We start from the raw sequence: 14,562 nt of genomic DNA on the forward strand, positions 1-14,562 counted from the left end.
CTAAGGGTTAGCAGCAGTGTTGTTACCAGGCATATTTTAGAAAGAATGAGGGGGGTGGGTGGGTGCTTTTAAATCATGATGTTACAGTGGTAGAGGGCTCAGTGGTTGATGACTGTCAGCTATCAGCGATGCAACCCTATTTCTCACTGTTTCGATGCAACGATTGGTGTGCAAATGAATACTTCCACTTATGCAGAGGGCGCCAATGTGACTATATGCAGCCCAGACCACCTCCAAATGTGGTCTGAGCAATCAGATCTCAATGCATCCTCACTGTGTCTTCGGTGCATTCATACCTGTACTTAGAGCTGTCCATTTGTGATCAGATCACCCAAGACACATTTAAATGCCAGGTATGAACAGGGCCTTATATTAGGTAGAAATGTTACACAAACTCTGTGCATGTTTGACCTATTTTACCCTGTGGAAGCACACATAGAAAGGAGAAGGGCAGTTAAAGAAAAAAGACAGAGGATGAGGAGAAAAGAAAAGTGGAAAAGAGGGAGAACACAGGAAAGGAGAGAGCAGGACAGGGAAATTCTTTAAAAAGTGTCACAACCGAGAAAAGTAAGAGAGGGCAGGAACGAACGAAGAAATCATCTCAGTAGAAATGATTACGGGAGCGAAGGGGCTACAGCAGATTGAAGGGAGGGAGAAGAGTGGAGGGAGGGTAGTGACTCAGACAAAAAAGAGTTGAAAGGGAAACAGGGATTGAAGGACAGTGATGTAGGTGGGATAGAAGATGCATTGAGCACAGCAGGTCTTCCCTCCAGTCGTTTCAGTTCAATAACTCACTGGAAAATAGGATAAAGTACTGGTCTGGACAAGGCAGGAGGAAAGAGATACAGAGAGGTGAAAAATAACCCAAATGCTTTATAGAAAAGTACAGAAGTGCACTGCATTCACAAAGCAGATCAGGATTTTGTAATTATGATAAAAATTGGAAAGGTGCCACATACTGGCCACTCCTTTGCTCAGTAGAACCACTGATCAGCCCCAAAAAGGTAAGTTATCAGCTTGGTTAACTTGATACTTCCAATGTATAGGCTATAAGTTAATGTACATTTTGTTGCTAGTAGAGTTAAGGTTTATAGATAACAGTTTTACAACTGTGCTTTTTGTTACCTTAATCGGTGGAGGTGGTGTTGCCTCCATGGGCAACGGAGATACTTAACTTTAGCTAACAGGCATGATTGAGTTGTTATTAATGTTAACGTATAGCCAAGGTAGCCTAGCTAACCAGGGAGAATTGTTGATGTAGCCTAATCTGTAAGTGTTATGCCTTTCTCAAGTGTTCGGTCACTGCAGCAGGAAACTGAGGAAATGGCAGAATAAACACCATATTACAAACATAACGATGATCTGTGGTATTTTCTTCAAAAGCAAAGTGTTGCTGAAGAAAACATTAACAAAATGCAACAAGACAAGGTAATTCCACTTTCATGGCAAGAATACACACAATATTTCCATAGGAATGTTTATGTAGGCTAACTAAGGTATTAGTCAGTAGAAGTTTTCAGAGCAAATTTGACTAATGAGCAGACAAATACACCGAATAACTTAAGTAGCCTATGGAACTTTAGGAAGTTAGAAACTGGGCTGTAATTAGGCTTGAATTTGAAGATATCCTGCACTGTTAAATCTATGGACTAAAAGTCTGTGGTTTTGTAAGGTCTATTAGCCTTTGTAGTCTGTAAGAGAAATTAAAGTTTGTGAATGTGGAGAAAAGATCTGGAGGTGTAGAAAAAATGAGGGCTTTACTGAACATCTGAAATTGCAAGTTTACAAAGGCCTGTATACAACTACTGACACAATGAGGCACTAATTACACCAAGACTGCTTAGTTTTGCAACTTATTTGCCTTTTGTTGGTAAAAATTGTAAATAACACTGTTAAAAAAACAAAAACTTGGAAAAGTCATGATTAGTCATGATGCTTACCACATTGTAACTATTTATACTCTGGTACAAACAAACTGGCAGTTCATTTAAAGCTAGCTCTGCTAATTTTTGATGTTTCTTCACAGATCAGACACATCACTTAAAATAGAGACGTAGAGGATGCCTACCTTGCATGCTATATACCAGTGTATGGGCACAGGATTGTTACGAGGCAATACTGTCTGGACAAAGAAAAACACATTCAACACTATGACACCAAATGGACTTAATGATGACTTCAGCTTAAAATGGTTTCTAGGTTAAAACTGTTTGTAATCTATATGTCCCTTTATGACCATCTAGTGTATGTTCTTAATAGGGAATCAATGATGGTCAGTAACAGTGTTTTGTATGTAATGGGATTTAAATCAGATTTCATTGTATACTTGAGATTGGTCCCTGTATCTAGAACCATATGATAAGAAAAGTGATTGGTTCCTAAATAACTGGGTCCAACTCCCAGCTGTGTACCAACTCTGCCCTTGTTTATATATGACTGAACTGAACCTGTATACTTAAATGCTCTGAAGAAGGCTTTGTGTCCTCCTTGACTAGAAAATTTGAAATGTGCCACCTTTTTTTACATTTTTGGAACATGCCTACTGGATTTTGGGTTTAGCGCTGCACTGAGAATCCCATTGTTTAAGCGCAACCTCCTTCTCCAATTCAATAGCTGAAGCATGTCCCTTCTTGAAAGACTGCTAAAGAAAATGAGGATAGCAACACGTGCCGTGATGAGGAATCCGAACAGGAACTTTGACCCGCAAGAAAAGCAAGCTTTGATCAAGTTCACCAAAAATTGAGTTGGGGTGGATGCATGAGGGAAAATAAGTGCGGAAGCATTCTGGTGGGGGTACCAGGGTACTTGATGTATCCAAGGATTCAACCAAAAAAGACCCTATGTCTCATGCAAGAGAGCTGTTTTTTCCACATGGTGAGTCAAAAAAAGGAAAATGGGAAGACTTCATTCACGATGTTTATGAATTTAAGGAGTCAGAACTTGATGAGAGCACTACTGTGGCTTATTTGTTCACACTGCCAAAATTTGGGATTTTACAATATACCGAAGCACAACATGTCACATCGACAAATTTGACACAGAAGTGGACAGCAAGATGGACAGACATGGTGACACTGTAGGAGAGCAGCAGAGACAGAGATTGTTCTGATCAGCACCTGACTGTAAAGTCTAATTAGTTAACCTTACTTAAAAAAAAACGTGTAAACCAATTGCCTTAAGTAAAGTGGAATAGGTATTGTATGTTGTACTAACAAATACTTATTTAGTATAGTACAATTAAACTTGAGTTTAAGTAATAAAAAACCTGTATAGAGTACGTGATAATTTACTTTAGATGTACTCTTGACTTAGTATAGACTACTGTGTGTGTATTCCAGCCAACACATTTATTTAAGTTGGGCTAACTAATGTGACATTTCCTGCAACTTATAATTTCTCAGTTGTACTTACTTGAAGAGCAATCTGATTTACTTGTTAAAACCATGCAAACCTTAAAAAGTCCAAGTAAGTGTTACTTGTGTAATTTAAGCGATTCAAACATCCATTATACATGAATGAAAAACAGGTTCCATTCTCCTAAAATCCCATTTACAATTACACATAATAAATCAAGGTAGTGACACAGTTCAAAGTTCAATTATATGCATTTATTATTTTTTGCACAAACAATACAGTACTTTACTAAACTCAATTTACTAGTAAAATCAACCTTTGAAACCTTCTGAATCTAGTTAAAATGGAACAAAACCAGTCAGGGATGTGGCCAATACCACATAAATGGTTCCATTACAGCAGCAACTCCAGTGTTACCTCCAGCATTACCTTGACATTTGTAATTTTATTCTGTCTGTATTTTATCAGCTTTGCCTGTAATTTTCCAGATAAACCATGTTTTCTCTGTATATAACTTCATTTTGTTAAAATTTGTAAGAATATCCCAACAGGCAGAGAGTTTATTGATGTTGTCTCTTTTCAAAGCAAAGTAATTGTATTGGGCAACTGGCTGTGTGGAAACTCATTTATGCCAGGAAAAAACATTTAAAAAATAAAAATACTCAATCAAAATTGTGACTGAAGTAAAAATGAGTCAAATTTTTGAACTAATAATTCAAATTTTGGCATAAGCATCTCATGATTTTGACTTATGAGTAATATAATTGTTAACTTTCCATCCTTTTTTTTTCTTTTCCTGGAGGAAATGGGCCTTTTATGGAGCTACTTTTCATTAGTGTTACTTAATCTTCTTTCAGTGCTCTGACTTAACATTTCGGTGAATCCACAACATTTTCATGCCTGTGTTTCCCGTATTTTAAGCCACTACAAGAACATTTACACATGACTTTCATCTCATCCGGAAGTCTAATGTAAAGGATAACACTGAACAATCCAGTGTGTATATTTACCACCATCTCCCATGAGGTGTGGTGTAAGTGTGTCCGGTACAGAGATGTTCGGTGGTGAAAGTGCTAGTAAGCTCAGTCAAATCAGCACGTTAGATAACTGATGGAGATACCAATTGGTTTCAAGGAGGACAGATTAAAATGTAAGTTACTATTAGTGATATTTACCAATTGAAGAAAATATCCAGACTAAAATGATCAATGTCAAGGTTTTGGTGTCAATCCCACGATATCTGCTGCTGTAACAGAACCAGCGCACACACACATGCCTTGGGAGCTAAAATTCACAACCCTAAAAAAATAAATATTCTTAAAAATGTACAGCATAAAAGCAAATGTACAGCGTAAAAGCAAGGCCCAGGGATTGACAAGACTTCATTTCACACAAGGCTCATTAGTTTCTGCATCAGCCAGACATTTCAATGAAGTGCTTTGATTTTCCAGCATGTACTTTCACTTTTCTCTCCTCAAATGACTGTGTGCATCCCCAGCATAGGAGTGTTGTGAACAATGGTAGACTGTAGACTGCTAGACTGTCTTTTTTGACCTGTCTGCCGCATATATATAGTATGTACAGCCAGTACCAAAATTGTTGATGGTACAATAAGTAATACTTGCCAGCTGATCAGTTGGGCTTTATAAAAAGAAATATTATAATTCTGGGGGGGAAAATCCAACCCTGACCTTTAATTTAACACATAATCCTGTAACAACAACTTTAATTTTGTAATAACAATAACACGTAGCTTATAGACCAAACTTGGTAAAGAACTAATGGGCTGACAAGTGCAAAGTGGCTTCATTTAGTAAGTGTAACAATATGAAAGAGTAATGACTGGCAATGGATCTCACACTTTGTTTGAATGAACATAAACTGGCAGCCTCTTGACGTAACTTACTGATGAACCAATGGGCTAATAATTTGAAAGGTTTGCCTTAATTTAGTTAACATAACAACTGAAAGCAACTGAATCCACTGTCATAAACAAGTATATCTAATGTTGAACGCCACTCTTGAGTATTTACATGAACAGGAGATTTTTAAAGGTTTGCAGTTTTGGTGGGATTTTGTTCCCTTGCAAACCAAGCATCATTCTTTGAATGAAGGTGAAGGTGTTTTTCATGGCTTTAGGGTAGTCCAGATGTAAGGCATAAAGCAGGCCAAACAAGACACAGAGTGCTTGAGATAGGTTCTGGAGATCCATTACAATACCTCCCTCAACAATGATGGCAGTAGACACTGGGTCAAGGTGGAGATGATTTGGAGAGAGAGGCACATCTTGACACTTGTGCCCAGGCCTCATCATTGTCAGAATCCTGTATAAAAACCAAACAAAAACAACATTACAACAGGGAAATGTTGATAGACATGATCAGTTGTCACTGTCATCTGTCTTGCCTACACTGCTTTCCAGCCTTGTCCATAAAGTTTTCACTTCACACACATCTGCATTTAGCAGTTTTATCAACATTAGGAGGCCTAACATATTTCTTGACCAGTTTACAGATGTCCAGTAAAGAACATGAAAGAAATCATTCACATTTCATTCAATTTCCTTTGCTGTCCTCACTGGCTTGTACTATAATAGTGTATGCGAGGGAGAGAGATGTTCTACCGCTTGCGCAGAATACACAACCGTGGCATGGCAAGTGGGCTTAGCACTGTTGAGCTCAGCAGTGTAACCCAGTGACATGGACTGCAAACAGAGTTCGTTGTATGGCAGCTTCATTGTATGGGTGATGCTACAAGCCTAGCTCATGTGAAGTGAGAAAAATACACCTTTCACTATCTCCATATGCATCTAAAAAAAAAAAAAATTTTAAGATTTTTTGGAGGCATTTCTGCTTTATTCAGTAGTGACAGTAGAGAGACAGGAAAGGCAGGGGAGAGCGAGAGAGATGATAACATGCAGCAAAGGGCTCCCACCACTTTGAATCTTGGCCGCTATGATTAGAAATCAGCCTTGATATGTGATACGCCTCTACCAGGTGAACTACCGGGTGACCTAAATGCAGCTACATTTAAAACTCAGACCTTGTTAATTTTTTTTTTATCTTGACTCATCATAAATATGCAAAGTCTAGTACTGAAATAACTCAGTTTTGGAGATAAAAGGTGTATTTCACTCATTTCACAGGAGATAGGCAGTCCTCCTTCAAGCAGAGCACAAACAAATAATTCAGTATGCTCTCGATAACATGTCAGCAGTTGCAGGAGAACCCCTGAGGACCACCATAACCACAGCAGTAAAAATACATGTCATGTATGAAGACAAAAAACCAACTTGCAGGAAAGTCCTGAAGCTGATTGAAGCAAGTCACCATTAGGCTCGAAGGCTGTTAACTTTGCCGACTTCTGGTAATGTTATAGTAAATACAGAGGCCAGTTGTCAGTCATGGGTGGGTATTTAAATTTCATTTAGTATAACAGAAAAGAACACACTGTGAGAAATATATGTAATTCCAAGTCCAAGTGACTAATTCCAAGTCAGGGTAATTCATAATTGTCTACTTGTGCCCTTGTCAGTATGTCTTTGATGTGCCACTGCCCCTCAAACATTGATGTGTTACTGTTCAGTGTTACCCAGACATTGAACTTTGCTTGTTGTGGTGGTTTCAAGGGTATGTGGCTAGCCCCTCACATCGCATCACTTGAGAATTGAATAAGTAACAGCAGTACATTCTGTGATTAACTTTTAACTCAGGATTACTGTTCCAAAAAGTATCTGATTTTCACACAATGACCCCCTTTACCTCCTGTTCTATTCCAATTTATGAGCAAACTAAAAGTTATGTACACCTGATTATAAATGCTGCTCTGGGTGGGGCCAATTTTATTTTGTTGGGCTGCCCCAGTAAATTTTTATGTTCATTTTGGCTATGCAACTATGTCCCAGATTTAATGTATTCAATTTTAAAATACTATGGTCATAGTAAAGGCAAACCCAGTTATTGGTTGTTGTAAAGTGATTTAAAATGTAATGCACTGACTTTGTACTTTAAACCTGCAGTGTACAACTTTTACATATAAATGAACATCGGTTACATTGAAGCCTTTACCAAACAAGCCCACACCATGCTGATTAAGCCTATCACCTCCAGATAATGTCTCTGTATTTCACAGTATATTGAGTTTTAAAATCTCATGTATGGGGCGGTATTATCACGCTGGCCGTTTTCACACAGCTCTTCTAGACCTTCCAAATGTTACTGGACCGAATAGATCAAATTTAATGAACGAGTAAAACGACTTAGAGTTTTTTGGGTTTTTTTCAGCTAAAACACAGTTGAACAAAAATATTATATGAAATAGTAAGTTTACTTTATTTATTGTTAGTTTGTCTAAAATCTAAACTGCATTCAACAAAATGTCAGATGGCTGATATTACTCTTCATCCATCATTTGCCGTTTAGTGTAATTGCTAAACATTTTTTTATGTAACACATAATCTTCAAGATGAGTACCAGTGTTTGAACGTCAGTGTTATATTAAAAAGCTGTGGGCACTGTTGCTACCAGTTGGTACTCTTATAAATCAGGTAAAGTGGTTTACAAGTGTTGTTGAAATGTTGAATCAAAGGCATGATAGGGCCTATAATTTGCCATTCCCACAGTGTACATACATAACACATTCCTTAAATAATCAAGGCTATGCACCTACCTACCTGCCCCATGACTTTCAGTACAGTTCATAATATGATGATAACAAATAAAAAACAGATGTAATACATGTAGGGTTGCCATTTACCAGCTGAACACATGTTGATAACAGAACCATTAATTCAAGACACTGTAGGAATCATTTAGACACATTTAAGATAGATAGTATCACATAATATGCCAAGGCAATTATGAGATTTCAGGACAATTCCAGTCGTGCAGTCTGGCAGATCTGAAAGTCGGCATTCTTTGTGCAGTTTGCCGCTGTCTTTCTGGGAACAGCCTGAAACACAATAAAGGACATTGTTAAACTCTCAAAATGATAACCATAAAAATCTGAATGTATTCAACCTTTTTTGTCTTAGTTGGATTATGGGCAGTTGATTAGTCACAATGGAAGCACACAATAAAACCAAAAACTCAATCAAACCCTGAATAGAGGGGTCATTTGACCCATTTTGTGAATAGTGTAAGAGCCATCATAACATGCTTTATTACTGTTGATACATGATAATTGTTGACTTAATGTACATTTTCTGCTGCTGTAGTGTGTCTTCTAGTGTAATAATTGAGAAGACGGCAGTTAGTGAAAGAAGGAGGTTGCCTTACAGTTAGTTGGGCTCAATACAGCTTTTTTGATCATTAATTTGGGATATCTTGGTTTACCTCTCCGTGGAATACAGTTTTTTGGATACTCCTTTGGATTATAACTTTGTTCTACAGAAGGATTTTACTTTACAAAACATATTCTTTTTGTGTAAAAAGGAGGATTATTCATGTCAGTTTGGAGTAAAGTCAACTATTTTTCTGACTCTGAGTGGATTTGTGATTCAATTTGAGATGGATGCACAGTGGAATGTTAAGAAATAGAAACACATCAAAACAACAAACTAAATTGGCAACCTATTGGCTCAAACTTCCATGATAAAAATTGCCACTACAAATATGTTCTCTATAGATCACTCTTCACCAAAATATTCTCCTTACAGCAGCAGTATACTTACTATTACCGCTAAGTATGGATGTAGTCTCATAAAAGATGTAAAGTTCATTTGCTTCCTCTGGAGTGTTAGATGGGTGTAGCTTGTTTTCTGATATTGCTAAGCAACAAATGTGAAAACAGTCTCATCACATAGGTGTGGGCCTCTTAGCAGGCATTCCTCTCTACAAGCTTGTTGATTTGTTGATGGAATACTGCCTTGAGGTCTGTAGTGCCAAACAGGTTGGGAAGGCTGTACATCATTAGTGGTCGTCCACTTGGAGAAACTGCATTGCTTCTGAGGTGAATTCTGTGGCAGCTCCACAGATGAGTAACTTCCTACGGCTCCCTCTGGAAAAAAGGTTAACTATTAACATTTATTCCTCATAAATCTTTTCAAATATCCCATGCCCATATGTATCTTGAAAGAGTTACTGGATACTGCAGTCATTCTTTCTCTCCATAGAGGCTGTAAAGAGATTCTAATAAATTCTTATGTTTAAATGTTAAATTCTTATGTGATGGGGGACAATATACAGTCCTTCTGTGCAAAATGCATTCTAAAGCTCAGCTGAAGCTCACATGAGGTTTGAACAGGAAAAAAATAAGCTGGTGCCTTTAAGAGTTAGTCTTTGTGCTACAGAATTTCTTCATTTTCTTACTATCCTAAGCAGCTCAGCAAGAAGTCAGTGTCAGCGTAAACTTAAATTGGGAAATTTGAACTAAGAGGAGTAAAACTAGAAGACAACTACTCCTAGATTTGTCTAGCTCTGACTGCTGAAGCCTCATATTAGTTTAAGATTAATTTTGGAACGCATTTTAGCAAATAAGAAGGACAGTGGATTGTGTACCAGGTATCAGACAGTTCTTTGTGACACGACTAAACCAGCTTGGATGCATTTCAAATGCGTGAATTTATATCCATGAAGCATTCGATATGGGTTTAACTGCGACTTCCAGCAGGTCAGACTGGGCTTTCTGCCTGAACAATCTCAATGACTGGAGATGCCTGCGCAGTGTTGACATACTAATATTAATGAAATCCACATGATGCAACGTTAATATTTCCCAGTGTCTCATACCAAGAAGGAAATAAAAGCAGATTAAATGCAATAGCGCCATCCTAGGAAGTCACTTCAATAGATTTGTCATTGGACCACACTACGGGTAATTTACTATTACTATTACTGAAGTAGAGACTGGTTTAAGACACATCTGTTGTATTGCAGTGGTCTACTGGCGCTACAGTCTGTAGAGACATTTTATATTTCATCTGTACTGGCAGCTCTATAAGGGGATATTGCTGGAAAAATGTATTGGCAAACAACAAATTGCCTGCAGAAATTAAAGGTACATAGCGGTTGTTTTGTTTTTTTTAACAAGCTGGATTTCTCATTTCAGATGCCATCTTGAACACCCACAAGCTATAAGGTCATGTTTTTAATAACTTGGTTTTTAATAGCTTGTCTTTGATAGCAATGTCCCGGTTATTGGCTGTCTTATATATTTGTTGTTGTGCAATATGTAAAGTGAGTTAACCCAACAACAAACAAAGTCATATATTATGTCCTTTATCATGACCTACCATGTCGTACTGCCTTTGCTGCTCTGAGGTCAAATTTAGTTCTTTCAAAACATTATTTTCTTTCATTCCCCATACAGTTTACCACTCTTCACTCCTTATTTTCTTGAGTGGAAGCATGGATATTATTTGAAAACCTGTAGAAAACCTCCTTATTCACCCCATTCTTAGTATTTGTTGGTCAAACGGTTCCAGTGGTTGATTGTTGAACTTCACAAGCGTCCAAGTGGCAGATGGTTGCTGCACAAGGTGCTGGCTGGCCTCTTCTGGCTGATTTGCCTACCATGGAAGTTAATTAGAACCATGACTCTAACTCAGACAAAACTGCTGCACAATCCAGGCACACTACTTGTAATGGCCATTTGCTCAGGCTTCTGAAACCTTGCCATGTGATATATAAATGACGTAAAACAATTCTGGATTACCAACTGGGACAAAATACAGCCAATGGTGCTAAATGTTGAGACATTCGAGGGGGACTGAATATAATGAATATAAAGTAACAAACAATATAATGGTAATGTGTAGCAGTGACTAATGAAAAATGAAATTTACAGTAATAATTGCAAGTAATGGCAAGTGAAATCATTATCTCTGCTGCATAGGCACTTGAAATATGATTCAAGTGGTCAGACTGTGTTGTATTTTCAGATACACGACTTTAATCACATTTCAAACCACCTATGAACATGGTTTAAATCTGATCTGGGAGTCCAAACGCTGCATAGCAACTCATAATGTAATACCTGCACATAATGAGATAAGAAATGTAATAAAACCTCATTTTAATGTTTATGATGTAATAAAAAATTGAAGACATAATCAATATCCAACTAGTATCAGATGTGCAAAAAGTCCGATCTGAATTTTACTGCTGTGTGTGTGTGTGTGTGTGTGTGTTTTGTGCCTGTAAGCATCATTAAAGCTAGTTAATGGCCATGTTTTGTTGACAGACAAAAGTGCTGTTCATTCTGGTGGAAAGGACAGTCAGACCTGTCTATCTGTCTTCTCCATCCCTTCATCTCTGTAATCTCCTCCTTGCTCTCTCTGTCCTTCTTTCTCTATCTCTCTATCCCTCCATCTGTGTCTAGACATTTGTTTGAGCAGACAGTTCATGAAGTTAAATGGCGATTCTCGCTCTCTTTCTCTTCCCATTTTTTCCCTTCATTGCTTCTTCTCATCCTTGTGCTTTCCTTTTTAATCTCTATCTTTTATACACCCTTCCTTCAGTCTCTCTCAAACAAATTTCATTTCATTTATTCAGGTCTTGATCTACTGACAAAAATATTTTCCAGATAATCTTGTTTCCTATATATATCAACTTGTTTCAAGACATTATATTGCAGTGATGCACTTTCTTCATCACCATCTTCTTCTTACTAGCCCTCCCTAACGCCATTTTTTTCTTTTTTTTTCTCACATATACACAGACAGGCACTCCTCTTCCAGAGCTATAGTCTGTCAGTGAAGGCACCACCTCAGCTGAACTCCCACAAAAATGATAGATAGACAACTTAATGGGTAAGTTTGGCAAAAGCATACTGCAAAGTCCTTTCACACAAACTTCCTAGAGCAAATGACACAAGAGAGAGAGCAAGAAGTGGGGAGATATGGAAAGACACAGAGCGAGTACTTAACGACGGATACACCCACATTTGTCTTATTGTTAATTTCTTTACATCAGCCAAACCTTATATAGGAGCTTACAAATTATGTATGACAGTATCTGGCAGCAGTAAACTAGTCAGGGTCTTCAGACCTTGAGCGACAGCGTTTGTGAATGGCTCATTGTTCTTCTAAACACACACTGGCTCTCTCCATAGAATTCAATAAACATGACTTTATTTATTTCCTACGCAGGCATCGGAGGGAGCATTTTTTTAATCTGTATCCACAAATTAGTAAATTGAAACCTAAAATTAAGTGACTTCATTCAAATTTGACAAACTAATACACTAGCCCTGTAGTTCATCCTATCTTTATGATGCTTACCAGGTTTTTTATATTGTGTCAGAAAAGACCTGACTCAATGTTTTTGGAGATATTTTCAACCAACACCCACAATGAACACCTAATATCCAAGTACAAGGAAATATACTCACTTGCCATTTTTTGTCCATCCCATTTATATGAATTGGGGTAGACAAAATATTAGAAACACCTCTCAGTATAACCTTTTCAGTTCAACAGCACCACAAACTACAGCCTCTAAAATGGCTATGAAATAAATCAGACCTCTCTAGAACAGATTACATGAAAACCAAACAATATAACCTTCCTGAAGGTTAGACTGCTATTGCAGGGCTGCTGAATTATACTAAAGCTGTGAGTGTGAGTGTATTTCCTTGTACTTGGGGGATTAGAACAAGCAAACAGATTCACAGGTTCTGGAAGTATTTTCCCTACAACAAGTCACATATGAGTATTTCATCTAAATCTTCTTTTTGCTGCTTTGAAGTCTATAATTGCAAAAAGTTGTGAATACTATGATGCACATGAGCCTCTGCAGCCATTATAATAGAGAAGAAATGTACCAAAGTTGCGAATCAGAAATGAAGAACACTTTTTAATTGCAATCAAGAACAAAACATAGTTGCCAAAAACTAATATGCGACTGCTGTGAGAGAGAAGAGATTTGTGGTATTTTGCGTATTCACAAAATTGGCCACAAACTAACTGCATGAATGTATTACCAAGTCAGTGCCTGAATCAAGTTCGAGTTAAGTCATGTCAAGTCAGTTTGTATTTATATAGCCCAATATCACAAACACAAATTGGCCTCATAGGGCTTTACAATCTGCAGCAATACAACATCCTCTATCCTTAGATTCTCAGTTCAAATGAGGAAAAACTCCCCCAAAAAAGATTAGATAAGAAGTCACATTAAGCCTTTGTAGGTGTCACAAATTTCCACCCTTATGGAGGTCTGGTGGAGAATTAGCTTTATACATACATATATATGCTGGGCAACAGTGGAAGAACAAGTCTTTTGTACTGTTTCAATCCCAAGCTTGGTACATACTGGGTCCACAGTGGCCAAAGTGAGACCAGGACTTCTGGCTTTTGTTCCAGAAGTGAGAAAACATAATTCAAAATCCATGTGACAATCATGATAATGCAAAAATCTAAAAACTCAGACATTTTTATGTCAGTGTATATAATAAATTAGTAAGTGAGTATATGTTTGTGTGTGTAAATACTTGTACATATGATATAATAGTGTAACAACGTATGTGTGCACACCAGTGTTGCTCCTCACTGTGTGTGTGTGTGTGTGTGTGTCTTTCTATGTCTGTGTGCAAGAAGAAGACTGTTTTACAGCTGCTTACGGGACACTTTGACAAAATGGCATCACGCTCAGCTTGGCTTCAGGTGTGCACCATTACACACATTTCTCTTACTCTCTGTTTCTTTCTCTTTCTTTCCTTATATCTCAATATCCTCCATCTGTCCCTCACACTGTACCTCTCTCCTTTCTTGTTTCATTTCTCTCTAAATTCATCTCCCACCTCCGTCTGCCTCCTTACTCTGTGTCTCAGCTTGTCAGGAAGAGATCCACCATTATTCTCTCTTCCCACCCTAAACAACTGCCCCCCCCCCCCCCCCCCCCCATCCTACACTTCATCACCCAGGATGGCAGGAAGGATGGAGGCTGGAAGAGAGGGGGATTTGAGAGGAGGGAGAAGATGAGACATTTCAATGTAAACTAAAGACATTAATCTAGAAGGAGCCAGCAGCTCTCTAGATGATCTACTTTACAGGAACATGTTTGAAAGCTGGGTCTCACACACTTGCACAACCTATAATTTCCATAGAGCTTGTTTTCCATCATAAATTTACTGAAAAAACATGCCAGTACATCAGCCCGGGGAGCCGGGGCAAACAGGATGAAAGTGTTAGATTTTCCTTTCTCTCAGACATGTCTTGTGACATGTTTTGTCATTAATATTTGAAGTGACATTTTTCCATAGGAGCAACAC

At 37.9% G+C, this 14,562-nt stretch overlaps 1 long non-coding RNA gene across 1 annotated transcript; it reads left to right on the plus strand.

Moving 5' to 3' along the window:
* Window positions 1-691: 691 nt before the first annotated feature.
* LOC121901698 lies at window positions 692-6,011 on the plus strand. The gene is made up of 3 exons (XR_006097365.1): window positions 692-1,004; window positions 1,293-1,428; window positions 2,027-6,011. It is a non-coding gene; the product is annotated as an uncharacterized LOC121901698 (long non-coding RNA).
* Window positions 6,012-14,562: the final 8,551 nt, after the last annotated feature.

Source organism: Thunnus maccoyii, chromosome 8 (assembly GCF_910596095.1).
Source record: "Thunnus maccoyii chromosome 8, fThuMac1.1, whole genome shotgun sequence".
In the NCBI taxonomy this organism is placed as follows: domain Eukaryota; kingdom Metazoa; phylum Chordata; class Actinopteri; order Scombriformes; family Scombridae; genus Thunnus; species Thunnus maccoyii.